This window comes from Ursus arctos, chromosome X (genome assembly GCF_023065955.2).
Source record: "Ursus arctos isolate Adak ecotype North America chromosome X, UrsArc2.0, whole genome shotgun sequence".
Lineage (NCBI taxonomy): Eukaryota > Metazoa > Chordata > Mammalia > Carnivora > Ursidae > Ursus > Ursus arctos.
The window spans coordinates 12,949,751-12,961,386 of NC_079873.1; positions in this window are offsets into that span (position 1 = coordinate 12,949,751).

Here is an 11,636-nt window from a genome sequence, read left to right on the forward strand (position 1 = left end):
TAGGGGGAGGTGGCCAAGATGCCTACGTGCAAAGAGAACCTCAGTGTACATCCAGACTCCGAGAGAGGCTCCCCCTGCGAAAGCACCCCAGACATTCGCTGCCAAGCTTGATATTTTCCAAGTGCTTTCACGAGAGTGACCATGGTGATCCTCAGACGAAATTGTTCAGTTGCCGCTGTGATGCCCACTTTTCTGATCAGGAAACAAATCCGGACGTTACTCTAGTCGGTGGAAGAACCAGTAATATTACCTTATATAGAAATTTACTGTCTGGTGTCTCTGCTTTCCAATTCATTATTATAGCACTCTGCCTTCTTGTCAGGCCCAGGAATCTTGTTAGGGACTAAAGCTGGGGCGGGGCAGGGCGGGGCAGAAGGGGGCCTCGGCTGGAGAGGGACGAGTTGGAAGGTGTTTAAATAGCACAGCTCTCATTTCTAGAACACTGGTTGGCAAACGTTTTTCTGAAAGGGGCCAGAGAGTAAATATTTTAGGCATTGGGAGCAACTACTCAGCTCTGCCACCTTACAGTGAGAAAGCAGCCCCAGACAATATGAATGAACCTGGCTGTATTCCAATGAAAGTTTATAGGCACTGAAATTTCATATAAATACTTTTCACTGAATTTTCATATAAATTTAACGTGCCACAAAATATTCTGATTTGTTTTTCAACTACCTTAAAATGGAAAAATCATTCTTAGCTCGTGGGTCATACAAAAACAGGTGGTGGATTATATTTAGCCGGAGGACTCTAGTTTGCCCACCTTGTTCTAGAATAATTGTCTTAATGGCTTTGCTTCAGTGGGAATGTCCTCAAGTGCACAGCAAGACAAGGCTTGGCAGACAATTTCCAGTCTCTCTTTAATCTATTTTACTTATATTTGGTGGGTAGGCATGATTTCCAAAACCTATTATAGGTGTAAAGGGTTGAAAGAAATCTTCCCAGACGTTGTAGCTTTAAAATCTTTATACTGTCCACCTCACTGAGGGTCAGAGACAGAAGTATGAAGCAGATACTTTGGGAGTTTCTGAAAATATTCAGGCACTATCATATACTTACTCCAAAAGTATCATGTACAACATATTTTATTAGCTTTGGATTTTTTTGGTAGAATTTTTGGTCTAATATTTTGGTCTTTTATTTTATTTTTTTTCCCCAGTCAGGTAATTTCATGTCTCAAAAAGGTAATACGTTTTCCTTCAAATTGCTAAACTGTTCGGTTTTGCTTTTGTTTTTCACCCCAACTTTCTAGCTCTGGCCCTAATCTTTTCTCCCACTTTCCCTGTGTTTTTGTTTCTGTTGCACTCAGCTAGGTCTGCTAAATAAGTAAGACACCAACAGGTGCATGCATAAAGTATGTGCTCTCTTACCCAAGGGAGGCCTTGTTTGGGTACTTTTCTCTAAGACTGCTTGCATCAAAGTTGCTATATTGTTAGCCACCACTTTCTCCATGCCTACTGTGTTTAACTTGTATAATAAACTGAAACAAGTTACACTGAACCATGCTGACCTTCAATATGTGTGACGCAATCTGGTATTTTATTTCATTTAAAAAATATGCAGATCACCCTGTACATTGCACTTTTGTGATCACACTTAGTCACAACTTGAAGTTTGAAAAACACAGACACTAGGATATTTTTGAAGCCTCTAGCCAGTCCCTGACCATCTTTTATAAAATAGCAACACACCAGGGCGCCTAGGTGGCTCAATCCGTTAAGTGTCTGACTTCAGCTTCAGTCATGATCTCTGGGTCCTGGGATCAAGGCCAGCGGGCACCGCACCCCGGGCTCCCTGCTCAGCGGGGAGTCGGCTTATCCCTCTGTCCTCCCCACCTCCTGCCTCTCATGCTCACTATTGCTATCTCTCTTTCTCTTTCTCTCTCTCTCTCAAATGAATAAGTAAAATCTTTTTAAAAAATAGCAACACATCCCCCTCCCCCCTCACACACAGGTAATCGCATTCTATTCCCTTTACTCTATTTTCTTTTTTCTTTTTTAAGATTTTATTTATTTATTTGACGGAGACAGCCAGCCAGCGAGAGAGAGAACACAAGCAGGGGGAGTGGGAGAGGAAGAAGCAGGCTCCTAGTGGAGGAGCCTGATGTGGGGCTCGATCCCAGAATGCCGGGATGACGCCCTGAGCCAAAGGCAGACGCTTAACGACTGCGCCACCCAGGCACCCCTATTTTCTTTTTTCTCATAGTGCTTTTAGTTTCACCATCTGACAAATGTTTGTTCATAGGTTATTCTCCCTATACTAAAATGTAAGTTGCAGGATCTTTGTTTTGTTATATCCCCAATCCCTGGACCAGTGCTTACCACATGAGGAAGCTCAGGCAGTGAATGGTGGTTGCTTGCCAAGGTCACATAGTGAATGTTGGACTTGGAATTTGAATTTGATCGGTCTTATATTAAGACAGCAAAAGTGATCCTATGTGATAGAATGAACTGTTTACCAAAAGAAATGAGAGAGGGAAATAATACCCAGACATTCTGTGTTCGTAAGCAACCCTCACCAGTTTTTGGTGAAAATATTAGCCAACCAAAAAAATTTTGGAGTACCTACTGTGTGCCATGCATTGTTCTGGGAACTGAAGATATCTGGAATGAACAAGACATATTATACATTCCTTTATTTGTACATATATTCCTTCTATTTTATACATTCCTTTATTGTTTTTTTCTTATTACAAAAACAAAGCTCATTACAGAAAAATCTGAAAATTACACAAGCAAAAAGGAGCATAAAGAGTACTAATTTTGTTTCTGACCGAATTATTTTTGTCCATATTGTTAGGAGTGGAAGAAGGTACAGAAAACATTAATAACTATTGTCTCTTGGTTACTGGTATTATGAATGATGGTTATTTTATTATTCATACATTGCTCTATTTAAAAAAATTCTCCAATGGACAAACATTACTCTTATAAGAAGCAGGGGAAAAAACCCACACGTTTTTGAAAAAGATATAAAGAATGGTAGAAGAGTAGTGCACACAAATGAATTGTCTTGATGTGATAGAATTCCAAGTCATTTCTCTTAAAATATTGTTTAATGCACTTGTGTTAGAGGGAGTTGAAGGAAAATTATTGTAAAATAGAAAACACCGTATTCGTTTGAACTTATACTTTGTTTTCATTTACTATTGTGATATTTTATTAGGTAAAGTGAAGTCATTGTTTTATACTTATATATGTGTTAATATTTAACTTTTGTGTGTGTCCCTCTGGATTTCTGAAAGGCCAACTTTCCCCGTTGTGCTGGCTGTTAATGTTAAGCAACATGAGCTCTGCATTTGACAGTGAATAAAGGAAATGACCTAGACCAGAATCCCTGGGGCTTAGACTTAGAATCACTGGGGCGGAGTAAATAAATATTTGTCAAATGAAAAATATTGAATAGGAAACTCCTCCCGGTCTGTCCCAATCCATAAGTAGTGATAACAAGGCTTCACATGTAGAAACTTCTTTTAGAAAAATTCCTCTGAGCATTCTACTCCAAGATCATTGTTCTTTTATTCAAAGTTTTAGTATACAATGCACTGTAATTTACAAAGGAAGACTGCTTCTGAAGTTCAATATAGTGAAAATTTGTTGTAATTGCTGGCTATCATCCATTCTTCCTTCTCCAGGAAACAGCATGCTAAATTTCTTTTGGTTGAATTCCTCTTTGTTCTTCCAACTTCTTATAGATTGGTAGGATTGTCTATCAAGGTACCTCACCCTCGGGGTGCCTGGGCTGGTTCAGTCCGTGGAGTGTGCAACTCTTTATCTCTTCAGGGTTAGGTTTGAGCCCGACATTGGGTGTAGAGAGAACTTAAAAAAAAATCTTTAAACGAACAAACAAACAAAAGATACCCCACCTTCGACCAGCCAAAGGGTAGGCACTTAACCCCAGTGGGGCCAGTCAGCCACACCCTTCCTGGAATGTGGATTCTGTGGTTTCATGCTGCTAAAGTACCCCAAGGTGCCTTCCATTGGTTCCCACTTTCCTGATCTCTGGAATGGCTCTGGTTCCCACCCTTTAGAAATCGGTTCCTTTGATTTCGTGAGTTGCTCTTATCTTTCCATAGATTCCCTTCCTGAGTCCATTTGTTGCATACAACAGAATCTCTGATAGTACCTAACCCTGCCCCCTTCCAGCTCCAAGTCCTGAATTCAACCACTGATTCTTCTGAATAAGGAACATGACCCTTGTAGTTGGAAAGGAGATAGAAAAGATACCAAAATGTTGGGGGTGGGAAGTTGACAACATTTTGTTTGCAACTGTATAAAAGCTACAGGAAAACAAAGCCATGCTAAGTATCTCCAATAGAGCGGATTCAATACAGAGAATTGGGTACATGGATGTTAGATGAAAGAGGGGACAACAAGGTAACCCAGATATTTGTCATTGCTTCCTGTGCCCCTAGGGCTTGATATTGGTAACTGCAAGCAGTTGCTACAGCTGGGCTGGGAGAACAAAAAGAAAGAAGTGGGGTTACCAGAACCGGGAGTGTGAAGGAGAGTTCTCAAGCTGGCTGGCTCTTGGACCTCTTGGTGGAGGCACTTCACACAGCCCCTGCTCACGTAGCTGAGGGTGTACTACTCAGCCGGAGGTCAGACCACCAAGAAAGGTGTGACCAGTGAGTGTTGGTGCCTCTGGGGATCTGGTGGTGTGCTGGGAAGACTGAAAGAAGCTGGAGACTGGAACTAGGGGGGGAAGCTGTTGATAGAAGCTGGCAACCAGAGGTCCCTTCTTCCTTTCAATCTGCCATCAAAACACTCCACTGACAGAACCTAATAGGGAGGCAATGGGCATGGGAGTTTGGGAAAAGCAGTTTGCAGAATCTCAGCCCTGGCATCACAGAGCAGAGTAAAAAAAAGGGTTAGTTTAGAGCTAAGAGATGGTGGCAGGTAAATAACCATGACAAAAGCATGCTTTGCTTTTAAAAAGATCGGTGGTGGTTTTTGAAAATAGAATTCCCAAGCGAATTGGAAATTTTCAGTATATCTGTGGCTAAATGTCATTATTGTACTTTATGCCGAAAAACCTAAGGGCTCAAATTTCAAACCTGTAACATGTTCTCTGGACCTTAGTGATGGCATATGGATGTATCATTTGGAAAATTTGTCTCCTAATACATATTTATGAGGTGCAGGATGCACGGGAAGATTGTTCTCTTTGATTATTACGAAGAGGAAACCAGCTTTGATGTAGACCTATCTTAGTCATCAAAAGGTCTGTAATTGTAAGGTCATTTACAAATTCCTACTGAGAATTGCTTTTCAAAATATGCTAGGAGAAAAGCCAGTGAAATTCATTATATTATTGAGAAAATACTTTATAATCTCACTTAAGGGAAATTACATACACTTCAAAAGTATAGACTGATTAAGCCAACAGATTTTATTTTAAAAGTTTGCAAAAATTACTAGTCTTCTAAGATTAATGAATAGAAGGGGAAATTACTATAATAGCAGCAAAACAAAACGTTAGATGAAAAATGCATCTGTGAATGTTCATGGCAGCTTTATTTGTAATAGCCAAAAAGTGAAATCAGCCTAGATGTCCCTCAATGGGTGAATAGTTAAATTATGGTACATCCATACCATAGAATTCTACTCAGCAATGAAAGGAAAGAAACTATTGATATACAAAGATTGGATGAATTGCTAGGGAATTATTTTGCATGAAAAAAAATCCCAAAAGATTACATACTTAATGATTCCATTCATACAGAATTTTTGAAGTGACAGAATTTTAGAAATTGAGGAGAGATTACTAGTTGCCAGGGTTTAGGGATTGGGGGTGGGGGTTCAAAAATGTGAGTATGGTTATAAAAGGACAAAGTGAGGAATCCTTATGCTTGTGGTATTGGAACTTTCTGGTATCTTGACAGTGGTGGTGGATATACAACCTACATAGGTCATAAAATTGCGTGGCACTTAATGCACAAACATACACAAATGAGTACGAGTAAAACTGGGGGAAATCTGAATAAGATGAGTGCATTATATCAATGCCAGTATCCTGGTTGTAATATTATACTTTAGTTTTGCAAGATGTTACCTTTGGGGGAAACTGGGCAAAGTGTATGCAGGATGAATCAACAATTATCTCAAAAACTATAATCAAAAATTAAACTTAAAAGTAGTGTGCAGGGACAATAAAAAAACCTTAATGCTTTCAGTCTTGGTCCATTTATTAACCGAAGTAAAGAGAGTAATTCCTACATGGGTGATTTTTTGAAAAGATTTTATTGTTAGAGAGAGAAAGCACGCGCATCTGTGGGGGGAGGGGCAGAGGGAGAGGAGGAAGCAGACTCCCTGCGGAGCAGGGAGCCCAACACAGGGCTCAAACTCAGGATGCTGAGATCATGACCTGAACCTAAGGCAGACGCTTAACCGACTGAGCCACCCAGGTGCCACCATGTGTGATTTTTTTAAAAAAGATTTCTTTCTTTATTTTATTTTTAAATATTTTTATTCATCTGAGAGAAAGACAGAGCGGGAGCAGCAGGCAGAGGGAGAAGCAGACTCCCCATTGAGCTGGGAGCCCGACTTGGGACTTGATCCCAGGACCTGGAGATCAAGGCAGAAGCTTAACCATCTGAGCCACCCAGGCTCCTCTTCTTAATTTATTTTAGAGAGAGAGTGCCATGGGGAGGAACAAAGGGAAAGAAAGACTTAAGGGGACTCCTCTCTGAGCTTGGAGCCTGGTGTGGGGTTTGAGGCGGGGCTCGATCTCAGGACCCTGAGATTGTGACCTGAGCCGAAACCAAGAGTCGGATGCTTCATTGACGTGTCACCCAGGTGCCCCCTCAACATGTGTGGTTTTTTTTTTAACTTTTAAATTATGGACAATTTCAAACAAATACAAAAGAGAATAGTGAAATGAACCCCCATGTACACACCACCCAGCTTTGATAATTATCAGCTCATGGTCAAGTGTGTTTCTTTCTTTCTTTTTTTTTTTTTTTTAACTTTTTTTTTTTTTTTTTTTTGGTCAGAGAGAGAGAGCGAGCACAAGCAGGGGGTCAGCAGGCAGAGGGAGAAGCAGGCTTCCCACTGAGCAAAGAGCCCAATTCGGAACTCGATCCCAGGACCCTGGGATCATGACCTGAGCCGAAGGCAGACATGTAACCGACTGAGCCACCCAGGCTCCCAAGTGTGTTTCGTCTATGCCACCCCAAAACTATTAAAATTTTTTTAAAAAGATTTATTTATTTATGTATTTGACAGAGAGAGAGAGAGAGCACACGTGCACAAGCAGGGAGACCAGCAGGCCGAGGGAGAGGGAGAAGCAGAAGCAGGCTCCCTGCTGAGCAGAGAGCTGACGTGGACCTCAATGCCAGGACCCTGGGATCATGACCTGAGCTGAAGGCAGACGTTTAACTGACTGAGCCACCCAGGTGCCCCAAAACTAATTTTTTAAATTTAAATTCAAGTTAATTAACATACAATATATTATTAGTTTCAGGGGTGGAATTTAGTGATTCATCAGTTGCATATAACACCCAGTGTTCATTACATCAAGTGCCTTCCTTAATACCCATCCCCTAATTATCCCATCCACCTACCCACCTCCCCTCCAGCAACCCTCAGTTTGTAAGAGTGTCATGGCTTGCCTCCCTCTTTGTTTTTATTTTATTTTTCCTTCCCTTCCTCTCTGTTCATCTGTTTTGTTTCTTAAATTCCACATGTGAGTAAAATCATATGGTATTTGTCCTTCTCTGACTGACTGATTTCACTTAGCATAATACCCTCTAGTTCCATCCACATCATTCCAAATATCAAGCTCTCGTTCTTTTTGATGTCTGAGTAATATTCCATTGTGTGTGTGTGTGTGTGTGTGTGTGTGTATATAATGTAACATTTTCTTTATCTGTTCATCTGTTGATGGACATCTGTGCTTTTTTCATATTTTGGCTACTGTGGATAATGCTGCTATAAACATTGGGGTGCATGAGGGCAGCAAAAGTATTTTGTATGATTCCATAATGGTAAATACATGTTGTCATGTGTTTGACAAAAGCCAAAGAATGTACAACCCAAAGAGTGAACCCTAACGTAAACTATGGATTCTAGTTAATGACAATAAGGTACCTATGTTGGCTCATCAATTATAACAAATGTACCGCACTAATTCAAGATTAATGTGTGAAATTGAATCAATAAAGATTAACATGTATGGATTAACAGGGGACACTGTGGATGGGTGGGAGTAGGAGCCACGTGGGAACTCTACTTTCCATTCAATTGTTCTGTAGGCCTAAAATGGCTCAAAAAAAATAACGTCTATTAATTGAAGTCTTATCCTCTGCAAGCCTCAATTTCCTCATCTCAGAAGTGAGGAATTGGACTAGATCACAGAATGAAATTTTGTCCTTAGAAGTAGAGATGAATTGGGGCGCCTGGGTGGCTCAGTCAGTGAAGCATCTGCGTTCAGCTCAGGTCGTGATCCCAGGGTTCTGGGATCGAGTCGCCCGTCGGGCTTCCTGCTCAGCGGGGAGTCGGCTTCTCCGTCTCCTGCTCCCCCTGCTTGTGCTCTCTCTCTCTGTCAGGAATAAATAAAATCTTTAAAAAAAGAAGTAGAGATGAATTATCCGCCCCCCCCCCCGCATTTCCCGGAGGGTGTACTCTATGATTGTCATCTATCCCCACCATGTGGCTTTCAGTGAGTGCACCGATCGATCAGCAGAGCGGGCATTCACCTGCCTGTGTGTGTTCTGGCAACAAATAGACTCACACAGAAAAGTTTGCTTTGTCAAGTCTTTTTGGTGATATTTTAAACAGAACATCAGGGAAAATTTGTTTCTATGTCTACCAAATGTTTCTTGTCCGTGTTCGTTTGAAAGCCATTCTGTGTGTCAGCTACAATTTTGGCTTCAGCGACCTTGAAAATAGGATCATTTCAAGTTAGGTTAAATATTCTAACTTTTGGGAGAAATCTTAGTTATATTAAAATTTCAGTGAAATCCTTTGTTAACCTTGCCTTGTAGCTAAATATCACAATAGTTCAGTCTTAAATGAACATAAAAATGTATATGATAATGTAAAATCGATTGGTGACATGGACCTGGTTGTGTTATCCTGGTATGAAATAAAGATATTCACGAGCATCCTGGTCATATAAACCACCACCCCAGCAGAAGGGAATAACAGCATTTGTATAACCTACTGTGTCCCGTGTGCTGTACAGATGGTCATAAATGTTTGATAATGATGTCTAGTGATTCAACTGAATGAGGAGAGATGTACCAGAGAACTAGACTGAAAAACATCAGCAACCCTCTTTTTTTTTTTTAAGATTTAATTTATTTATCCGAGAGAGAGAGCACAAGCAGGTGGAGTGGCAGAGGGTGTGGGAGAAGCAGGCTCCCTGCTGATCAGGGAGACAGACAACACGGGCTCTGATCCCAGGACCCAGGGATCATGACCTGAGCCCAAGGCAGACGCTTAACCGACTGAGCCACCCAAGGTCCCCCATCAGCAACCCTTTTCATGTATACGACAATGCTGTTTAAATTGCAAACATATAAAAGCATTATCGGGGCGCCTGGCTGACTCAGTTGGTGGAATATGTGACTTTTGATCTCGCGGTTGTGAGTTTGAGCCCCATGTTGGATGCAGAGATTACTTAAAAATAAAATCTTAAAAAAAAAAAAGTAGAAGTGTTGTAGATGATTCTTATTGAATCATTTACTTCCTAAGGAAACTTGAGTTGGTGGAGCCCTAACTCTAAATTTACATTAAACCAGTATTTAGTATGGGAATTAGTGTTGTTACTTTTCTGGGAAGTAACTGTTAATACTAAGTATTTTTGCTTATGTTATATTAATTGTTCTCTTTTAGTCAAGAAAAAACAGGCTTGCCACATCCACCACTTCACTCCCATGTTAGAAAGGAATGTTGAATATATATTTAGACTGCTTAAAGCAGTGGCTTTAAATTTTTTCTTGGCTGCAACCCACAGTAACATGTACATTTTGCATTACCTATCATCTATCTATCTTTCTATGATACCGAAACAAATTTCTCACAAAGTAGTACCTATTCTTACTATGTGGTAATACTCTCTGATCTGATCTATTCTGTTCTGTTTCATTAAAAAAATTACAATCATGACTCTCTAATTTGATTTCACTAATGGTCCAAGACCCACAGTTTCAAAAACATAGCTTAGAAAGCTCCAGATGAAATGGGCAATGAATAGACCGAATCTCGTATGTAATGATTAAAATGCATAGAAAGAGGCTTTTACCACTTCACTTCTGAATAAATATAAAAATTTAAAATTGATTTGCCGTGGACTGTATTTCTGGGGAGTGGGACTGAGAGAAAGAGAGAGAGAGAGAGAGAGAGCGCCTTTTAATTTTATCTGCCTGTTGTTTGAAAAAATAATTTTAACATGTATAACTTTTATCGTAAAAAAATCTAGCATGATGTACCTGTTTATCTTAAGGAGCTGATTTAATAGATTCTAAAAGTTATGTTTTTTAAAAAGTAGTGGAAATTGAACACAAGAATGTACAATTGTAGGGTATTAGTTGCATAAATTATAGATTGTCCATGGAGATACTACACCACTATTGAAAATGATTATGTAAGTTCTAGCTCAGTGGTTCTCAACCAGGGGCGATTTTGCCTCCCAAGGGACATTTGCCAATGTCCAGAGACATTTTGGTTTGTCACAACTTGGGGAGAAGAGTGCTACTAACATCTAGTGGGTACAGGCCAGGGATGCTACTGAACATTCTACAATGCACAGGTCAGCCCCCCCCCAACAAAGAGAAATCCCCAAATATCAATAGTGCTAAGGTTGAAAGAGCCTAGTCTAACCAAATGACTATATTTATGTGCAAGCTTTACCTCCTTCCTCATTTCTGTAAATAACTTTTTTTTGAAGCTTTTTATCTCTCACTCATACTTGGAATAGAGTTATTTATGTTCATGTCTTATTTTCCTTTCTAGGTAGAAAGCTCCTTTTCACAGATGGGATTCATCTTAGGATAAGCAGCAACCAGACCACTTTGTGTCTTGTAAGTGTTTAATAAATATCTGTTGAATTTATTACATAAGAAAAAATATGACATTCTGTAATTACTGAAATGGAAAGATGCTCTCAATATATTTAACTGGGAAAAAAAAGCAGGTTATGAAACAGTGTGAGTGATCTCCAGATTCAGTGCAAATCCTATCCCAATCTCAGCTAACTTCTTTGTAGAAATTGATAAGCTGACCCTCAAATTCAGATAGAAGGTCAAGGGACCTGCAAAAGCCAAAACAATCTTGAACAAAGTTGAAGGACTCACACTGCAGAACTCGCAGAATAAATTATAGGACTAAATCTTTGTGACCTTGAGCTAGGCAGTTTCTTAGATATGACACCAAATGTACAAACGACGAAAGATTAACTGGGCTTCATCAAAATCAAAACTTCTGTGCTGCTAATGATACCATAAAGACAGCCAAAAGACAACCCACAGAATGTGAAAAAATTGTTGGAAATCATGTATCTGATAAAGGAATGTATCCAGAATATATAAAGGACCCTTACAACTCAATAATAAAAGAAAACCCAATTTAAAAATGGGCAAAAGAGGGGCCCCTGGGTGGCTCAGTTGGTTAAGATTTGACTTCAGTTCAGGT